This window comes from Rattus norvegicus, chromosome 14 (genome assembly GCF_036323735.1).
Source record: "Rattus norvegicus strain BN/NHsdMcwi chromosome 14, GRCr8, whole genome shotgun sequence".
Lineage (NCBI taxonomy): Eukaryota > Metazoa > Chordata > Mammalia > Rodentia > Muridae > Rattus > Rattus norvegicus.
Window position 1 is genome coordinate 51,996,218 of NC_086032.1, and position 20,597 is coordinate 52,016,814.

Genomic DNA, 20,597 nt, shown 5'->3' on the forward strand with positions numbered 1-20,597 from the left:
AATAAAGGATAGGATAAACACAGTCATTTACAAATGTTTTAGAGAAGACAAAATTGTTATTACTCAAAGTCCCATGGTACATTATTACTTTGAAGATTAATCAGATATGGGCAATATAAGAATTATGGGCAGATTTTTATGTAAACATAAAATAGTCTGACCAAGACAAAAATGAAATTCATCTAATAATTTGTACAACTGACCTCTGTTTGATAATGAATAAATGATGTCATGGTTCAACTAGAATACAGTTCAATTTATTAAACATTTAATAAGAATGACAATACGGTTTTCTTAATAAATGCTGCAAAAGAAAAGTCTAAAGAAAGAATTGTTTTTTGTAACAATCAGGAAAATATCTCTTAAAATTGGGTGTGGCTGTTATTATTAACTATAACAACCAGGAACATGACCTCTTATGTATTCCTCACGAATATAGCACTTTTGAGCATCCTTTTATCATTGGATAACAATTATAATAATTACAATTTAATTAAAAATCACAATCAGATAACTAATGAACTTTAAGAATCAAGCTCTAAAATTATGTTGCCTCGTGCACTTATTAACAAACTTTAATGATTATATAAAATGGGATGCAACAATCAATTTTATTCTCTTCTGTAAATGCAAACTTGAATTCACTTCATAATTTCCTTTCTTAAATTGTAAAAATAAAAGTATACTGTTATATCATTTGCAAAGATTTTAAATATTTGTTCACTATGTGAGAAACGTTAGCAAAACATATTCTTAGAAGTCATTAACAATGCTCTTCTCATAAAGATACCTAATTAATGAATAATTATATTTTGATTATAGTAACTAATAGTGCCAGAGTTTATTGACACATTTAAGAAAAAATGGAGATGGAAGAAACTTAGAACTGGTGAAGAACAGAAAAAGAAACATGGTACTATCACCCATTTCTCAATTTAGATTAGAAAAGACTTCTGCAGAAAAAAGGAAGCCCCAGTAGAACCTCAGATATCCCTCTTTGCTTCCTTTTTGCAGTTGGGGACCCACGGAATCTTAATAACTTTAAGATAAAGACAATGTATCCTTGATACAGGTCAATTTGGGTCACATAGCATTTATTGTTAATATAATGAATGGAGAAAAATTGCCTTTAAGGCGTGGAACACAACAAAGATATTCCCTTTCGATAACTATATATTCAAAATATTCCTGGAAGTTGTATTAAGAGGGAACAGAGAAAATAAAGAGAAAAAGGAAACAGAGTTATAATGTTATCTTGATTCAAATGGCATATTCTTACATTTAGAGAGCACTGTAACTCTACCCCAAAGCATGTATTTTTGACAAAGGAATTCAGTGAATTCAAAAGATAAAATTTCACTAATATTTCTATAGAGTCATCATGAACTACATTAAAAAGAAAAGAAAAAGAAACCAACTAATTCAATGTAGGACAGATAGAACAAATACTCAATGAACATGAAGCCAGTTCATGCCATGGGATGCTGGCCTACTTGTGCTTGTTTCATTGCTACATGACTGTTGCTTATGATCAGATTCTAACTAAAGTACAAATCTGCACACAGATTTTTCTTTTGATATGAATTGTACTACTTTGTACTTAAGAAATTGTTGTAACCACCAAACTATAACTGGGCAGTTCTCAGCAATTCCTTAATCCCTGTTTCTACTTACCTCCTTTCACCTTATGGCATGTGCTATGTTTGCTTTCATTTCATTTCATTTCATTTGCTTTATGCCTTGACCATAAAGAAAACTGTTCAAAAGACTTCATATCTCCAGGCACAGATATCACCTGGAGAATATAATAAAATCTGTCTTTATTCTTTTGTCCAAGTAAAAGTGTTGTTGGATGAATTTAAACATAAGATTATATCAATCCTAGAATTTATAGAAATTCTAAATGTGTTTCTTTATCTTTCAATTTTAGGAAGAATTCTACGGCCTCAGTTGAGATACTCTTCACCAATTCAATATTCATCACACTCCTTATTTACATAGCTTTCTTTTTCTCCACCATCCTGAGTTGGGGCTTGGCTACCAAACCTGTTTTAAGAAGAATTACTCTAACTCTGTCATTCACAAATCCCTTTATTTCATAGTAACCAAGATTAAACTATTTTTTACACAGAAGTCATGTCTCCTATTGTTGCCTTTCCTGTATAAAATAATTTATCACTGTAATAAATGGTTAGCTGTTTTTTCATAAGCAATATATCTACTAATTAATTTTTGTACTATGTTTCACTGAAGAAGTTTTTAATATCATAATATTAACAACAATTAGGCATGCATGGAGGAAAGTGCATTTAAGACAGTTGGAAGTTTTAAAGTGTAGCTTCCAGTCTCCATCTGTGCCCAGGAGTTAAACTGTGGTGCAGTTCACTGGACCCAAGAGAGTTGCTCTCACAGGAGTGCTGTATGGCTAAGTTAACAGAAGAGAAGAGCACCATTGCTCCAATAACTGGCCACATAGGTACCTTCCAGGGCTCAGGAACCACGGAACAACTGTGGACAGGATCCTTCCCATTTCTATCTCCACCCTGGAGTTAACTTCATGGTACAGCTCTCCATAACCAAAATTCTACCCAGAGATAGCTGGTCTCCCAGAAGTGCTGTCACTTTTAAGTTCACAGGCTCACAGATAAACAGGAGGGATAGGTTCCAGTCAGAGACAGCAAGATCAAAAAACACCAGAAATAACCAGATGGTGAGAGGCAAGAACAAAAACCTAAACAACAGAAACTAAGACTACATGGCATCATCAGAAAACAGTTCTCCCACTACAGCAAATCCTGGATACCCCAATAAACTGGAAAAGCAAGATTAAGATTTAAAATTTTCTTCTCCTGATGATGTTAGAGGACTTTAAGAAGGACATAAATAACTCTCTTAAAGGAATACAAGAGAGTGCAGGTAAACAGGTAGATGCCCTTAAAGAGAAAACACAAAATCCCCTTAAAGAATTACATGGAACCACAACCAAACAGGTGAAGGAATTGAACAATACCATACCAGATTTAAATTTGGAAATAGAAACAATAAAGAAATCACAAAGGAAAACAATTTTGGAGTTTGAAAACGGAGGAAAGATGATCAGAAGTCATAGATGCAAGCATTACAGACAGAATACAAGAGATAGAAGAGAGAATCTCAGGGACAGATGATACCATAGAAAACATTGACACAACAGTCAAAGAGTATGCAAAATGCTAAAAGCTCCTAATCCAAAACATCCAAGAAGTTCAGGACACAATTAGAAGACCAAACCTAAGGATAATATGTATAGAAGGGAGTGAAGACTCCCAATGTAAAGGGCCAGTAAATATCTTCAATAAAAACATAGAAGAAAACTTCCCTGACCTAAGGAAATTGATACCCATGAACATACAAGAAGCCCACAAAACTCCAAATAGACTAGACTAAAAAAGAAATCCTCCAATCACATAATAATCAAAACACCAAATGCACAAAACAAAGAATATTAAAAGCAGTAAGACTAAAGGGTTGAATAACATATAAAAGCAGACCTATCAGAATTACAAAATATTTCTCACCAGAGACTATGAAAGCTGGAAGAACCGGGGCAGATGTCACACAGACCCTAAGAGAACACAAATGCCAGCCCAAGCTACTATACACAGGAAAACTATCAATTAACATGCATGGAGAAAATAATATTCCATGCCAAAACTAAATTTACACATTATGTTTTCACAAATCTAAACATATAAAAGATAATAGATGGAGAATTCAAATACAAGGAAGGAGACTACAACCTTGAGAAAGCAAGAATTGTCTTTCAACAAACCCAAAGAAAATTACCCATAGAAACATAATTGTACCTTTAACAATAAAAATAATACTTTTCCTTAATATCTCTTAACATCAGTGAACTCAATTCCTTAATAAAAAGACAGACTAACTGACTGGATACATTAACAGGACCCATAACAAGCAATATAAAAAACATTATTGGGACTCTACCCTTGCAAGTGAAAAATCTGTCTGATAAGAACTTCCAGATTCTGAATAAAGACATCTAAGAAGATCTCAGAAGAAGGAAATATCTCCCACACAAATGGGATGGCAGGTAAAAATGGCCCTCTTGCCAAAGGAGTCTACAGATTCAATATAATCCCCATCAAAGTTCCAACTCAATTCTTCATGCATTTGAAAGAACAATTTAAAAATTCATTTGGAATAAGAAATAACCCAGGATAGCAAAACCTATTCTTAGCAATAAAAGAACTGCAGGGGTCAATAATCCCTGTCCTGAAGCTGCAATCGTGATAAATACTACATGACATTGGTACAGGGACATGCAGGTAGATCAATGGAATTGAATTGAAGTCTCAGAAAGGAAGACAACACCTATGGTCACTTGACCTTTGATAAAGGAACTAAAACCAAGCAGTAGAAAAAAGGCAGCATGTTCAACAAATAGTGATGGTTCAACTGGAGGTCAGCATGTAGAAGAATGCAAATCAATTTATTCTTACATTCTTGTACATGGCTCAATACAAGTGGATCAAAGACTTCCACATAAAACCAGATAAACTGAAGCTAATAGAAGAAAAAGTGGGGAAAATTCTCATAAACATGGGCATAGGGAGAAATTTCCTGAACATAATACTTAGGTTCCTGAACACAAAGCTTATGCTTGAAGATCAAAAATACACAAATGGTACCTTCTGTAAAGCAAAGGACACGGTCAATAGGACAAAATGGCAACCAACAGATTGGGAAAGTATCTTACCCATTTCCACATCCAATAGAGGACTAATATCCAATATATACAAAGAACTCAAGAAGTTAGATTTCAAAGAACCAAATACTTGCTATATAATGGGGTACAGTGCTAAACAAATAATTCTCAATTAAGGAATATCAAATGACTGAGAAGCACCTAAGAAATGTTCAACATTTTTAGTCATCATGGAAATGCAAATCAAAACAACCCTGAGATTCCACCTCACACCAGTCAGTACACCTAAGAGCAAAAACTCATGTGACAGCAGATGCTGGCATGGGTGTGAAGGAAGTGGAACAGTCTTCCATTTTTGATGGTATTGCAAGGTGGTAAAGCAACTCTGGAATTCAGTCTGGCAATTCCTCAGAAAATTGGACATAATTCTACCTTAGGGCACAGCTATACCACTCCTGGGCATATACCCTAAAATGCTCCAACATATAACTAGGAGCCATACTCCAGTACATTCATAATAGCATTATTTATAATAACCAGAAGCTGTAAAGAAACTGGTTGTCCTTTAACAGAGGAATTGATATAGAAAATGTGGTTCATTTACACAATGGAATACTACTCTGCTATTAAAAAATGACTGAACCTCCAGTGAATGGGATTTTTGGGGTGAGGGCGTTAATGGGGAGAGGTTTGGGAGGGGAACACACATATAGAAGGGGAGGGGGACGAGTTAGGGGGATGTTGGCCTGGAAACTGGGAAAGGGAATAACAATTGAATTGTAAATAAAAATACCCAATTTAATAAAAATGGAGAAAAAAATGACTTTATGAAATTCTTAGGCAAATGGTTTGATTAGAAAATATCATACTGAATGAGATAACTTAACTACAAAAGAGCACACATAGTATGTACTCACTGATAAGTGGATATTTTCCCAAAAGCTTGGAATAACTAAGATACAATTCACAGATCACATGAAGCTCAAAAAGAAGGAAGAACAAAGTGTGCATATTTCAGTTCTTCTCAGAATTGGGAAACCAATTCTCAAGGGAGAAAATATAGATAGAAAGTATGGAGCAAAAGGCATACAGAGATTGCACCACCTGAGGATCCATCTCTTATATAGAGACCAAACTCAGGTAGTATGGTGATGCCAAACAGTGCTTGATGACAGGAAAATGATATAGTTGTCTCCTGAGGGGCTCTGCCAGAGCCTGACAAATACAGAGGTGGATGCTCACAGCCAACCATTGGACTGAGCGTGGGAACACCAATGGGGGAGTTAGAGAAAGGGACTGAAGGAGTGAAAGGGTTTACCATCCCCATGAAGAACAACAATATCAACTGACCAGACACCCCAGAGCTCCCAGGGATTAAATCACCACCAAAGTGTACACATGGAGGGATGCATAGCTCCAGCTTCATATGTAGCAGAGGATGGCTTTATTGGTCATCAGTGGGTGGAGAGGCCCTTGTTCCTGGGATGGTTCAATGACCCAGTATAGGGAAAATGCAGGGCATGGAGGCAGAAGTTGTTGGGTGCAGGAGCACCCTCATAGAAGCAGGGGGAGGGAAGATGTGATTAGGGTTTCAGGAGGGGAAGCAAGGAATGGGGCTAACACTTGAATTGTCAATAAATAAAATATCCAGTAAAAAAAATTATAAATGTTTATGGTCTTTCAAACCAAAAAAAAAAGAGTTTAGTGTCTAACAAATGATTTGGTGGTAGTAAAAGAAATAATTTCCTTGAAAATTTGTGAATGAGAAAGTAAATAATTTACATTTAGATAGCAATCTTATGCATTGGTTCATGGAGAAGAGAGGACTGAGGACTGAATATCTAATAATAACCTGAGGAAGTCATCAATAAATGTAATATTGAAATTGAAATTGAGGTGATCTTGTTTATAATTACAGCATCTGGGAGACTCAAGCCTTTAAATATTTATTTGGAACTACCAAAAATAAGCATTTGAATAGTAAGTATACTCTGAGAAGAAGGGGATGACTTCCCAGTTATTTTTCCTAATGACTAATATAAGTGTTCATTTTCATATGCTTTATCAAGCTGCAGGAATGCAATTCTTCCATTTCTCTCCCCTTCATCTGTTTAGCAATAAACTCACAGTGATCAGGAGAATATTCTTCTTCATAATTTCACTAACATGTCTACACTGTATTAAATTGGATTTATATAACGTTAAAATATAAATGATGTGTATGACCAAGCTCAGGCCAGAGACAATTAATCAATATGTTACATTTATTTTTGGCACAGGCATGCTGCATACCAAATCAGCTATAGATAAATACATAAAATATATATAGTGTGATTTCAGGGAAATTTTTTAAAACATGACAAGTTTCATACTTAGTATTTAGTGTTTATTAAGTTGATATTTCCTTGATTGTAATATTTTTTTATTTTTATAGGAAATTTTAGAACTTTTGTTCATTAATCATCTTAAAATTAATTTAACTATACTGTACATATGTTAGTCATACTAATGGGTATATAATTAATGCTTATCTTTTATGAATAGTTCAGTCACAACACTTTAATAGAACAAGCAATAAGAGATTTTTTTTCTTGCTTGTGCACTTCAACTATGAGCACAGAAGATCCATATCTTTCATTCTGCCCAACAGTGAAGTGGGAGCAAATGAATATTCACATTGTGCTTTTATCTGAAAAGTCATACTTTACAGTTAATGAATGCTTAATGGAGAAATGACAGAGCTTATTATAATGTACAGAGAACTAGCATCTGCACCCAAATTTATTCACCCAAAGGATTTTGTTTATATGTAATATGGAATTTGTTCACATGGTAGAAGGTACTTGTAATGCTGGTACTATGGAGGTGGATATACAAGGACTCCTGGAGCTTGCTGGCTAGAAATTTCTGCCACCATTGTAAGGCCTAGATCCAGGAAAAGAACTTGTATCAACGAATATAACAGAAACCAATAAAGAAAGATAGCAGACATCAATTACTGGCCCCTACACATCCTTTAAATTCATGCACATAGACATGTTAACACATGCACACTTGTAAACCCCCACACATACATAGGTAAACGTACATATACATATATGTGTATTTCTCTGTATCTAATTTAAATTAATGTTTTTCTATTTTATTTGTATTTATAATTATGGATTAAATACTTATGCAATATACTTAAATATATTAGTCTATGATTATAAAACAACAGAATATTCTAAATTATCATACATGAAATATGAATCATATAAATTCTCATAAATATGTAACCTAATCTACATCACAGATACTGATACTGAAGATCACAGCCAATATAATTTTATTTATAGTACATAGTTAAGTTACAAAACCTAAATAGATCAATACTTAACTCTATCAGTAAATAGTTAACATGTTACTAATTGTTTGAGACCATTGCATGCTATGTAATAGATGAAGATTCAGCATAGTATAAAAGTATTATAGAATGAAAATGGAACAAAATATATATTTAACTCATCATTATAATGTATAAAACATTACTTAAGAAAATTTAGGGTGTGAAAATTTCATCAAATGATTTTTAATTAACAGAAACATGTTTGCCTTAAAGCGAGTTTCAGGCTGTTAACTTCCTGTACCCCTATTTCTCTAGAGTCACTTCTTTGATTAATTTATTATCTTTCTCTATAAATGGCTTCCTGGTCTGTAACTTCAGTTTATACTATCTGTATTTACGGCTCTTCTTTCTATATAAACTTACTTCTGATTGAAAAATTTTCAGCCATTCTAACCACCTTGTTTAACAAGTATAAAAAATTTACATTGGGACAGTCTGTGTTGTATTTCTGATATATGGTGAAGAAGCTACAATTCTTAAAGTTATACAACATTAAAGATTTATGACTCCACTTCTCTTTCTTGTTTTCTTGCCATCAAGTTGTTATACATACTTTTTGAAGTTCAGACTCAAGTATTTTGATAAAGTTTTGAAATTCTATATTGATTATACACGTTCCCATAATTATAATCTAGCTTTGTCTGCTTAAATAATTTGCCTCTACATGCTGTTTTCTGGTAAAATATTCTTTTCAGAAGTCTCTCTCTAGTCTTTAATATCAAATGTGCTGGTTAGGTTTTGTCAGCTTGATATAAGTAGTTATGAATGAGTAAGGAACCTTATTTTATGAGTTGCTTTGATCACATTGACGTGTGGCATATCAGTGGACATCCATGTTTAACCATTGGGCCTGGAAGTCCTATGACTCTGTGGGTGGGACAACACCTGGGAAGGTGATATGGTTGGGTAAGGAAGCAAGCAGAGAATACTATGGAAATCAAGGCAGCAATTCCCCCTGCTTCATTTCCTACCTTCCAGGCTTCTGACTACCATTTCTTGAGATCCTACTTTGGCTTGCCTACATGATGACCTCAACATGTTCGTTGAGTAAAACCATTTCTACTGCTTGTTGTTTTTAATTGTTTTAAAAATCATTTATTTTTAAATGTTTGTCAGTGTGGGTTCTCTTTTTGCACCTATATTCATGTAGATTCATCCATGTGTTCATGAGCTCATCACTTCCGGTGCTCATGATGAATTGGGATGATTTTTGAAGCACAATATGTGGATGTTGGGAGCCAAACCTGAGTTTTATGCAATAGCAAAGGGTATCCTGAACTACTGAGCTACCTTCTTTGCCTATCCACTTGGTTTTATTTAATGTTTTCAGCATAGCAAAAGAAACCAAAGAGGACAGCATTTCCTTTAAAATATATTCAGATTTTTCAATATGATATTCTAGGGCAAGGGTTACTCACATGAAAATGTGAGTCCATTATTCACTTCATTCCAGGTAAACATATTCCAATTCTTCTCTCTTTAATTTCATTTTTTTTGTCTCCCTTCTTTTTAACTAGATTTTTTTTGCTTCTTCCACCTTTTTGTTATCTAAACTGATTTTAATAGAATTAGCAAATTGCTTTTTTCTCTCATATCAATAAACAAATTGTCCAGTCTATTTGTTACCCACAATGATAAACATACATCGACATAGCCAATGCATTTATGCATCAGACACAAAAGTAAAGGTAAACCTTCCACTTGATAACTGGTGGACTTTCTATCCAAAAGGGATATTTTAGTTATAGAAGATAAAATTCACTAGAAATATAGAAAATGCCCAAGAAGAAGAGATGTAGAAGAAAACTAGGAGGAAGGAGAGAAGAAATGAGAGTGAGAAGGAAGAAAAGGAGGAAGCATAAGCGGCAGAGAAGGAGGAGGAGGAGGAAGATGATGATGAAGATAAGGAGGAGGAGGAGGAGGAGGACGACGACGACGACGACCACGACGATGATGACGACGACGACGACGACGACGACGAGGAGACAAAAACAAAAATTGAAAGCAACAACAAACCAAACCATGATAAAACATTTTAGAGTTCTATGTGCTACTTTAAATTCTGTGTTCTGTTCCTATGGTATTGCATTTTTCTTCCATACTCATTAATTTCAGTTGAGGAAAGAAAGAGAAAGGCAAGAAAAGTCATGTAATTGTTGTATTTTTAAAGTGTGGGCATCAGTGAATTACAACATATGAATAGGCATAAGGTTGAGCTTTGCTCAGTCAGGAATATATGGAATCCAAAAAAATGAAGATCAGTTTACAATTTCTTCTGAGAAATTCCATGGCTCACTCCAACAAATGAAGTGTATTATCAAGAATGAGATGACTTATACTGCTGTAGGCTAGCTATGTACTAACACAGTGTCATCCTGAATGAGTCTGGAACTTTAAACAAGCTTGTTGATTTAATTGATTTATTACCTAATGTTTATCTAAATAATCGAGAGACATCATCACCCCATGCATTTTTCTTTTCCATCCTAAGTCTGTTTATTTGTGTCTAATTTAAAATATAAATATGTTAAAGTGAAATATTCATGTGGCTATCACAAGTTAGAATTGGCTTAGAATGATCAAGACCTGTTTCCAAGTGAAACACTGTGGAGATCTTAGAAGGTGATTTTCATCTAAAATCATTTCAGAATTTTCCAACTTAATGAAGTCAGCCTCCTGATCAATGTTTCTTCCATTTTTTCCTCTTTATACTTGTGTACTAGACAAATCAAATGGAATTAGCACAAAAGCACACAGGGTGTAAATGAAAAGTAAATACTTGAAACAAAATATTTCTATGCTCAGGTTTTGAAAACAGACATTTTAAGTAATTATTATTTTCACATAAAACCTGGTTGAGAAAGTGAGTGATTATGAGTATGAATTATTAAGACAGGTCAGCCATGGGCTAAGGTGTCAGCTAGGCTAAAATACCTTTTATTTTATTGTTGACATGCCATTTTGTCATGCAACAATCCCTTTGATCATAATAATAATCCTATCGCTGTCACAAAATAAAAAGCATTGCCCATGGTTTACAAATAGAGAAACATGCAGAAGAGTAAACAAGTTGATAGAGAACTACAGCATTGCTGGTATCAAAGAAAAGCAGAGTTTAGGACTTTAGTTCTTTTGCAGCTCACACCATGTGATGGGATATCTTCTGTGTGAAAGGTCTGCCTCATAAGGCATGACTTTGAGAAAAACATCAGTCATTTGTAGGAAATATATTTATGATTTTAAAGCTAAGCAAAATAAGTGATGATCACAGTTAAGATCTAAATGGAATCAACATAATGGGAAAAGTCAGGAAGACAAGTCAGAATATGTAAGTACTATCTATGGCTAAAAGTTCTGGTCCTCCCAATTCAATATTTCTTATAGTCTAATATCCCGGGTGATGATAAGAAAAGGCAACATCCTTTGGAATGTGAGAATATCAGGAATACAATTTAGAACCATACAGAAGATGTTGCAGATTGTTGCCATACTTCTTATATTAGCTATGTTGTTGTTGTTATTTTTGTTGTTGTTTTGTTTGCGGTTTTTCTGTTTTTGTTTTTGTTGCAGCAATTAATTTTCCCACAAAAGACAACTTAAGGGAGGTAGAGTTTATTCTGGTATGTAGTTTCAAAAGAAGAGATATTACAGAGATTAAGTCTTGAAAGCAGTAGTGAGGGACAAACAATCAAAATATAATTTGTTTAGTATTTTGCTTAATTCTCAGTAAGTGATGGAATTGTTATATTTAGCAAAGTTGTTTCTATTTTTAGGAAAATGACCAAACAAAAAAGAGGGCCTCTCATTTTTTAATACTTAATGTTTTATTCATCTTTATTTACTACATTATTGAGTCCCTGAATAGTCAGGGATACAGATTTAGTAGCTGATACTGTGACTCTAAATCTTCTGAGTCAGGGGTTTCACTGAATGTAGAAGGAATTGGGCTAAAAAGAAAACAAAAACAAAACAAAACAAAACCAAAGAACAGAAAAAGAAAAAGAAAGAAACAGAACACATCTGCACCCTTGGTTGGACCTTAAATGGTATTCAAGTACCAGTAAATGGATGGCAGGCTTGAGATGGTGGAACTCATCCCAAGATTCATCTTTTAAATTCTACTTTTAATATGTTAAAATTAAAATTTGTAATTTATACATTTGTTTGGACTTAACTATATCTGAGAATACTAGCTTATTTGAGATTTCATACTATACCTGGTTTATTTTTAAAAAATTATGAATTTATTTATTTTTATTCTTTAATCCTTTTTTATGGTCCAGACTTCATCCCACTCCCAGTTTGCCCCGGACTCCTCCCCATGCCATACCTCCTTCCCACCCCTGTCTCCAAGAGGATGCCACTACCACCACACTACTAGTCCTCCCCACTCCCTAGGTCCTCAAGTCTCTCAAGGGTTAGGTCCATCTTCTCTCACTGAGGCCTGACTAGTCAGGCACTCCTCTGCTGTATATGTGTCGGTGCCCTCATATCAGCTGATGTATGCTGCCTAATTGCACAATATCAGAGATCTTGGAGGTCCAGTTCAGTTGAGACTGCTGGTCTTCCAATGGGGCTGCCCTCCTGCTCAGCTTCTTTCAGCTTTTCCCCCAATTCAACCACAGGGGTCCCTGGCTTCTGTCCATTGGCTGGGTGTTAAGTATTTGCATCTGAATCTTTCACCTGCTGTGTTGGACCACAAAAGGCTCTTGTCTGCAAGCACAGCACAACACATCAGTAATTGTGTCAGCTCCCTTTGCCTCCTCTTCAGCTGGAACCCAGCTAGGGCCTGTCACTGAAACTCCATTCTTATGCTTTTCTCCATTTTTATCCCTGCAGTTCCTTCAGACAGGAACAATTGTGGGTCAGAGCATCTGACTGTGAGATGGCAACCCCATCCCTCTACTTGATGTCCTGTCCCTCCACTGGAGGTGTACTCTATAAATTCCCTCTCCCCACTGTAAAGCATTTCATCCAAGATCCCTCCCTTTGAGTTGAGAGAGTGTTTCACCTTCCAGGTTTCTTGTACATTCTAGAGTGTCCTTCCACCTCCTACCTCTTGAGGTTGCCTGTTTCCATTTTTCTGCTGACCCTCAGGGTTTCAATCCTGTCCTCCCCATAGTTTATAAGCCCCTCTTCAACTCTCTAACCTCTCTCCCACACAGACCCCTCCCTTCTTCTGCCCTGGGACTGCTTTCTTCTCCCTCCCAAGGGGGATTGAGGCATCCTCACTGGGGTCCTTTGGTTATTAACCTTCTTGAGTCCTGTGGGTTTTGTTTTGGGTAATAATTTTTTTGGCTAATATTCACTTATTAGTGAGTACATCCCATGCATGCCCTTTTGGGTCTCATTTAACTCACTCAGCATATTTTCAAGTTTCTTCCATTTGACTGCAAAACTCATGATGTCCTTGTTCTTCATAGCTGAGTAGTTGTCACTTGATCTTATGAATGAAACAAGGTGAACCTTAGTAACTATTCAACTGAGCCTTATATCTTTCACATAGTTCTTTCCTCTAAAGTGAGACAATATTGTTAAGACAGTGGAAGTGAGGCTCCTAAAAGTGAGGAAGATGAGAACATTTCACAGTTTCCAAAACTGGTCCATGTTCATACAGTAGTAAATCTGCTGAAGTAGAAGATTCTCTTTGGAGGAGTTGTCTATTAAGTTAGGGAAAGTGCTTCTGGGAAACATGTTGATTTGCAAACAGTCATCTACACTGGGATAAGATATGTTTATGATTCAGGACATTTGAGTCACATCTGCTTCTATAATAAAACCTTCATTCATATTACCAATGTCTTTGGCTCACTAAGATAGGTGTGGAAAGAACAATTTCTTTGACCCATTTTTGAGATGAATAGACATTTGGAGATAACTCCTTGAGAAAACTCATTTAGCATTAGTATTAAATAAACATGAACCAATAGAATCCAAGTTGAACTGGAAAAAAAAAAGATGATGAATGAGAAGACATTCATTTTTACTGACCTATCTAACCACCTATGGGACAATTCCAAAATGACTACATAGTTTCATATGCTTTCTTTTCTGTGGAAGAAATTTTACCCATGATGTGATGGGGGATAACATGCAACCAAGGCTCAGTGATCTAAACATGGAACATCCTTTAAAATAATCATGGATTGATCACCTCTCCACATGTATGGAACAATGTATTTCACCAACCACTTTGTTGATGAAAGTGGTTTGTCATGTTAGTGATGCTCCTTAAAGGTCTAATAGAATCCATAGTATTTTACAGTTATTAAGAGTATTATCTATTGGATAATAGATACTACTATACTATAATATGGTAGTTTCTGTAGCAATACTTATGTGGCCTTTGTTATTGATGTTAAGACTTGTGACTGATGTTCAGTTGCCTGCTTACAGAAGCCTTGCCTGTAAAATTAGAAATTACAGTGGGAAAATATGTACATCCTCTAAGACTGTCTCTGATTTGACCAGAAGAATTGGAAATTTAAAAAAAATGTCATGATTGAGGCATGGTGGTTTGAATATGCTTTACCTAGGGATTGGCACTATTAGGAGGTCTGGTATTGTTGGAAGAAGTATGTCACTGTGAGGGTGGGCTTTGAGACCCTTCTCCTTGCTGCCTGAGCACAGTATGCTCCTGACTTCAATTTGATGAAGATGTGCCATGTGTCCTCCAGTTTCATGCCAGACTGGACACTGCCATGTTTCCTGCCTTGATGATAATGGATTGAATCTCTAAACCTGTACGCTAGCCCCAATTGAATGTTACCCTTTGTAATAGTTGCCTATGTTCACAGCTTTAAAACCCAGACTAAGACGTGAGGCACTAGTTTTTTCTCCTTTCCTTTCCTTTCCTTTCCTTTCCTTTCCTTTCCTTTCCTTTCCTTTCCTTTCCTTTCCTTTCTTCTCCTCTCCTCTCCTCTCCTCTCCTTCCTTTCCCCTCCCTTCCCCTTCCCCTCCCCTCCTCTCCCTCCCCTCTCCCTTTTCTTCCCTTCCTTTTGGTTTGCTTCACTTTCTTTTCTTTTTAATAGCGGGTGAGTGTAATAGAAATAGCACATAGAGTATAGCTGTGACTTTAAGAAAGTAAACATTACATTTATCTAAGGGTACGAGCACAGATGTTTAGAGATGGTTGTTGGGGATTATTCTAGCCTTGTAAATTAGTAGTTATAGATTCACATTGAACATTTAGTTTTGATAATTATATATATATATGTATATATATATGTATATATATATATATATATATATATATATATATATATATATATATATATATGGATCTGAATCTACTGAATCCACTTAAGTGTTAACCTTATGTACATAGTTGCTGGATAATTTTCTGGAGCATGGGTAACTCCAGAAATTGCATCCCTGCAGCAAATTGACTCCCCATTTCACAGTATCAATTGGTTTCTTATCTGCATTGGAGTTTCCTAAGCTCTACTGCTACCCATGTTGCAACTATTGTGGGCTTCCCTTGATGTATTCCTTGTGGATGGAGTAATAGTTTCTATGAATTTAAATGTATTGCACCCTGATGTGTTGAGAAAATACTGTTTTGCTTCAGATATCCATTACTCTAGTTCTTTTGTTTTTTCTACACTTAAAACATTTATAATATCATGTCAGTAATTTAAAAATTTTAAAATATAGGTAAATAAATATGTGTCAAAAATATATTTACACATATATGTATAGTAGTTCATTCATGTATGTATATGCATATGTGTGTTTGTGTGTGTACATGTGTGTTTATGCATATGTACCATATATATATATATATATATTTCCAGTTTAGTGTTTTTATGGGATTCATGTATGTATGAATGGGTGTCTGCATCTATAACTTTTGTTTCATTTGCCTCTTCTTGGCCTTTTTCCTTCTGTTTGTTTTGGACTATATTCCAGTGCCTTAGTTTTGTTTTATTTGATTATTATTCTTCAGAAGGCTGATTGTTTCCTAATAAGAGATTAAAAGAGAGTGGAATTAAATTGGAGGGGAACAAGGAGAAAACTGGGAGACATGAAAAATGGGAAAACCATAACTAGGATATATTATATATGGGAGGAAAGGTATTTAAATAAAAAGAAAAAAATGATAATCTTAATGTCCATCTCTTACTCTCTGATCCTCTGGTGACTAAAGTGAGTGATGTATTCTTATTACATATTTTCTATGTTATTGTCTTTTACCTTGAGATATGAAAGAGTTGAATAGAATTAAAATACAGAATAAATCCTGTAACATAGTGATTTAAATTAAGTCTGAATTAAACAATGAGTAAATAATATACCTAATTCTATTCCTTTGATTCATTTGAGTGGCTGAGTACCTTGTTCTGGGAACTGTGACCTGGGAGTCGTATAACTACTATTCTAAAGTACTCTAAAGAATTTTTATTTTCTTTCATATGAGTTCAATTACCCTCTTTGCTTTCCATTTGTTGATGGCAGTCTTATCCACACTAGAGAACTAGCACAAATGCTAAGAGACATCAGTACTGCCATTTGGAAATTTTAGTGGTTTCAACTAGACTTTGCTAAGTTAACTTATGCAAAATCATTGATGCACATTTACAAAATAACAAAAATATTTAACATAGTTATTAAAAATACTTTAGCAACAATTAAAATCTGTTACATTATTCAATGAGCATTTTATTATTTTGTTTTGATTTTCTTTAACTCCATAACCTTATTTTGTACACAACAACTATGAAGTAACTGATTTGTGTATATAAGCACACTTTACTTAACTGTATATTATATGCATCTTAACATCTCATAATATTCCCATGACAAAATAGGAAAATCAGAGTTGAGGAAATCCTAATTTTACTATCAGTAAATGAATACACACACACACACACACAGACACACACACACACACACACACACTATAAAGTTTATTATATAAACAATTTGCGTAACAGCTTGCTGTTGAATAAAATTAGATTTTTAAAATAAGTCTTGCAAACTCTTAGTAATAAAGTTTTTCTTTCATCTAAAAATAATGAAAATAAACTTCTGACTTTTACTAAAAATATAATGAATGACATATTTTATATTGATAATTATGCTTTTATTTTGATTAAGAATATTAAAATTTTAAGTCAATTTTGTTTCAAAATAGTCATTTGTCAGTTAATGAAGACAAGTTTTATAATCTACTAAAAACATACATATTCCCATAACGTTTTTATTTCCATCTTATTCAATTTTATGTAATAATGCTTACGTTGATCTTTTCCCAGTTTGTATGTGTGTATGTGTGTGTGTGTGTGTGTGTGTGTGTGTGTGTGTGTGTGTAGATTATGCATAACTTTGTTATAAGTGAGGAGTGTGTATTTCAATACATTAGTCAATGAAACAAATCAGATAATAATATTTGATTCATGTTGATAAAATTTTAGAGATGAATTTAAATTCTATACTACATATCACATATATGTTTTTTAACACAGTTACTGAAACAATAAGAAAAATATTTTAAAAGAGTATTGTCTTTAAGAATGTTATATTGTAGTGAATATTATTGTTCTTGTAGATTTCACAGCATTAATGTGTTAGCAATACTATTCATTATAATTTATTTTACTAGATTCTTACTGTCTCACTTCTTCTCAACTCCATTCTCAGTGTCTCCAAATTCTACTCACATATTGAATTGGGGCCTTGTAGTATCTGAGTTGAACCTATGATTCAGTCTCTGATGCTAAAATTTTATGTATTTATTTAATAATTTTGCAGTTATTGCTGTTACCAAAGTCTTTAATGAATAAAGAAATATTTCTTTACATGTGGGAACCATGTTGATATAATAATCCTCATCCAACATTACTCTTTCCTTATTGTTGAAACAATTAATTAAATTTCCAGTCATTTCTGTCATATATATATACATGTTAATGTTAATTATTTAATTAATATTTGTTTAATTATCATTAATTATTAAGTTATTTAATTATTTATTTAATTAAGATACTGATATATAATATACATGTATATTTAGAAGACAGTTTGATATGTAATTTTGTAGCCAAAGAACATTAATAGGTTCTTTTCTTTAGGACTTATTATTTCCACAGCCATGAATTTTGAATATATTTATAAAACCAGACATAAATTTCATTGGAAACTTCATATTCAATGAAAACAAAGCTTGAGTACCATTATAAACAGTGGGCATATCTGAACTGACAGGTTAGTTCAGCATTCAGTGTCCAGCATGTTGTAAGATCATTGATGGCTTCTTTTCAAAGATTTATTTTTAAATTAATTAATTTTTTATTTACATCTCAAATGATGTCCCTCTCCTGGTTCCCCCCCCCCGAATCCTTCACACCATTTGCCCTCCCCTTCACCTCTGAGAAGGTTTCTCCCACCCTCATGGGCATTCCCCTTCTCTGGGGCATCAAGTTTCTATAGGATTATGGGGTGGTCTAGGATGCCTGTTGAAGATTTGGGTGAAGGACTGAAGGAACTGTCGGAGATGCCAACACCACTAATGACTTTTGTTGTACAAAATCCTAAAGAACATCTTCCAGTCCTATGAAAACCTGTATGGATAAATGTTCACAACAGGAGAAAAAGCCAGAAACATCATAAAATTCGTTCAATCCCACAACCTCATTTCATTATTAAAATACACAATAAAATTGTTATATGAGTTCTTCATTTCATTTATTATTTAGAACAAAAAGGAAGTAAAAATATATTTATGCTATTTTATGAAAATCTTGGTAACTTAAATATTATTACAACAAAATGCACACATGTTCCACATATAAATATAAACAGGAATATTATTGTAAAACCAAAAATATTATAAATATCTAAAACATAGATAAAAATAAAATAATTAAAATTATTAATTTTAAGTGTTAAATTATGCCCAAATGTGTCATTTTTAAGACACATGTCCCTTTAAATATTATTATTTTGTATAGAAAAGGTAACGGACTCTATTAATCTAGATGATGGCAAACTTGTCTCTGAAAAGCCTTACCTCTCTCCCCCATTCTCTTTCCCTTGCTAGTCTTATGAGATTATATTCCTAAAACAAGACCCCTAGGTCTGTTCCTTTATTTGGCTACTTCCTCCTCCTGGGGCTGACCAGGAATGTACAGCTGTAAGAAAGAAAGAAAGAAAGAAAGAAAGAAAGAAAGAAAGAAAGAAAGAAAGAAAGAAAGAAAGAAAGGAGAAAGAGAGGAAGAAAGAAAGAAAGAAAGAGAGAAAGAAAGAGAGAAAGAAAGAGAGAAAGAAAGAGAGAAAGAAAAGAAAGAAAGAGCAGGAGGAAGGAAGGAAGAAAAGAAAAAGAGAAACAAAGAAACAAGGAAAGGCAAAGAAAGGAAGAAAGAAAAAGAAAAGAAAGAAAAGAAAGGAAAATTGAGGTAAGGTTAGATTGAGCCAAAATATGTGACTGAAAATCAGGTTATTTGCACAAATTGTATGACTTTGGATATAAAACTCTAAGGAATATCTCATGAAAATGCAAGTGTTAAGTTTCCAGTCATACTCCACGTGAAGTAAAATGGGAATGGATGAATACTAGGCCCATTTTTTTTTACAATATACAGAGTTACTTTCACCTTCACAATGGCAGTGGTAATAAGGAAATGAAAAGAACTTCCCAAACATTTTTGAAGTTTTGTGATTGAGGGCAAAAAGATTATGCCTCTAGTGAATATGAAAAATCCAGAGCTCAGCTGAGAAGCCCGACTCCAATATGACTACTGAAGGTAATATAAATAAATACTATTTAAATTTTAATATTAAAAATCTTGAAGGCTATTTCTATTTCATATGTGATACAAATTTCACATGTGTTATTTATTTGGTTTAAACAATAGTAGTGTGGCATGTCTTTCAACTGCTCATTTTGGATTTTGTGAAATTGAAATGCAGATCCATTGAGTTAATCCTCCAGTGTCTGGTTATTTTAAGTTGTTCATAGCAGAAATCCAAGGAATGTTTCTGACTTGATGTTCACATTACTATGTGAACTTTCAGTGTGTTTCATAATCATTGCAGAAATATTTTCATAGCATTCAACTTTAAATGTTAGGTTTGTTTACCCTCTGTGAGCATAGTGAAAACAGAGAATATGAAAAGTAATTGAACCTAATAAATAATTTCTGGAAACTTCAGCAATATGGGAAGAATATCTATTTTATTTGTTTTCTTGTTATGAAAGAAGAGTTCATCTGATTCATACCAGGAAAAATAAAGAATATTACTTCAAATCAATCAAGTTAATCAATATCTAAATATCATTCATGAATCCTAGTCATATTATTTTTATCTACACTATTGTCTTGTATACTTTTTTAATCCTTTAAACATTTGAAAATGTATTTTCTAAATCAAACCATTTGTCATACATTTATTTATATTTAAGTATAATTATATGTAATATATGGTTCCTCCTTTGGTAGTATTTATTATTTAAAAGAGATTATTATTTAATGAGTACTTTTAGTGTTTTCTCTGTTTCAA